This window comes from Halyomorpha halys, unplaced genomic scaffold, assembly GCF_000696795.3.
Source record: "Halyomorpha halys isolate HHAL.00 unplaced genomic scaffold, Hhal_1.1 Scaffold977.1, whole genome shotgun sequence".
Taxonomy (NCBI): domain Eukaryota; kingdom Metazoa; phylum Arthropoda; class Insecta; order Hemiptera; family Pentatomidae; genus Halyomorpha; species Halyomorpha halys.
Genome location: NW_027116440.1, coordinates 582,915 through 585,309, shown reverse-complemented (window position 1 = coordinate 585,309; position 2,395 = coordinate 582,915).

Here is a 2,395-nt window from a genome sequence, read left to right as displayed (position 1 = left end):
GTTTATAATTTTTTTGTACTGTAGTATAGAATGTTTGCTACAGTGTAACGGAACATTAACTATGAAAAACTGACAGTCCAAAATCCCAGTTTTTGTAATACCGTTAATCTGAATACGATACTTGAGTTTAACTCCTTTTCATGGTACAAACACAGACATATCTTTAAGACACTAAAACCCATCTTATTAAACTTTTATGTCACATCCTTAAGGATAATATAATCTTAGACTGTAATTTTAATTAATAAAAGTTCAAATATTCATTATCAAAACGTCATTAATAAATTAATACAATGGTATTAAATATTTATTACATTTTTATAATAAAACCTAATTCAATACATTTGATAATCATTATTTTTTTAAATTAAAGATACATTTTAAAGCAACTACTACTAAAAAAACTTGTTATTATTTTCTTCTTTAAATTTCAATAGTGGACAATAGATTTATTTACATACTATGGTTTTATGAGTTAAATTACATGTAATTGCAAAATCTAAGGGTTAAGAACTAATTATAATTAAAGTTACCATTACTTAGCATCAATCAATTAATTGTAATTGAGAGTGACAATTACAATATGAGTAATTTCAATTACTGCAATTGTAATTTTGTATTACATATAAACATGTAACTAAATTACTCATGTAATGATTCCTCCCAACCTCTGCACTGGGTATCCATCCATAGGACTCCTTAACTTTTATCGTCGATAACATTAATAAAGCCGTTTGTGGCCGATGGATTTAACGTTCAATTTTGGTTCCCTCGTTACAGCAGCAGTGACGGTTCGGATCCAGCCTAGAGGGTTGACTTTTATTTCGTAGTGATCCCACGTTATCACCCAAAACTTGACTCTCCACTATGATCAGAATTGGCTGGTTACCTCTGGATAAACCCCCTCCCATCCGTATGTCAGAAATGACCAGGAAGGAGGGTCATAAAAAATAAAATAAACTATACAGAGACCCATTTTAGCTTCTTTTTTTTTTTTTTAAAACCAATATAACAGCCAGTTAGAAGTTACTTTAGCTGTTAGTGTTCAAAATTGCGAAATGTGCTTTCAGAAGTACCGAAACGTTTATAAAGTGAGAATACACGTGTCCCTTCAGTAGTTTCCCTGATCAGTGGTACCGGCACTACCTTATCTAATACAACATAAATACAATGTGTAGCGATTATGGTTATATTTATGACAGTAATTAATGGCTCTGTAAGTAATAAAAATAACGATTTATGAACATTAAAAGTGATACTTCATGTTCTATGTAGGAACGCTATAATTTATACCATGTAATCACGATCACATTGGATTTCACTTTCTCCAGAAAGACCATTGCTCATGTTCTTAATGACATGAACTACTTTTCAAATTATAGGCACTGAACATTTTTGAAGACCTAAACATAATATTAATTAAAATATCAATTTAGGTAAACTAAAAATGAAAAACAGTATTTCATATTCATACGTTTCCGTCCAATTTATTAAACTAAACTATCTTAGAATGTGAAACCATTGTCTTCATGTCCGAAATCTTTTATGATAGCTTATTGGGAAAGAGTATTCTCAAGGGAATGTTGGAGCTTTGGGTACAGCAGTATAATTGTTGATAGGTTTGGAAACAATAAGAGGAGCTGGTCCCACGACTCCCATAGCCTGTCGATGGGTATATCAGAGCTATTGCGGCAGAGCGGGCTGCGAGAGGATCTGGAATTTGGGTAACTCCAGGTTTGTTTAGAATGGAGTTCTCTCTATAAAGCTATTTTCTTGTTATTTTTAATATTTGATAAGTAAAAAATTTAGTTAGTGCGAACATCACATAAATTTCACTTACTACTCTGGAATAAATTTATATTCTTCTGTTGCCACAACAATTTGTATTTTAGGATTTCTCAGGGTACGAATAACGAATATCAACTTTGTTCCTGCCAAGAATACAAGAGATAACATAAGATTGCAATCGGGATAGATCCGAGGCTGACTATTTCTCCATTCTTCTCCTTTATTTAGTTATTAAATTCTTTCATAGTTCAAATTTATACATTTTTGTTAGTGTCAACTTTAGCGGAAAAGTTTTTAAAAATTCATCGTTAAAGTCCAGTTATACTATTCAATCCTATCTGAGTTACTTGGACTCAGGAGACCTTAAAATTTGTATTTTCCTCGAAAACTCCAATTCGAAATTATTCACAATCACGATTCTTCCCCTTACTATATACTCCTTATTTAGGTAAGTAAAAGTTAAAACATTTAGAAAAAAAGTTATACATATGTGTAAGTATAGTTTTTTCTTTAGCAAAACCATAAATTACTACTTCAATTTTTTTTTTTTAAGTACATTACTTTCTAGTTAGCATTTGAAGTGACGTACTTAGTTAAGAGACCACAC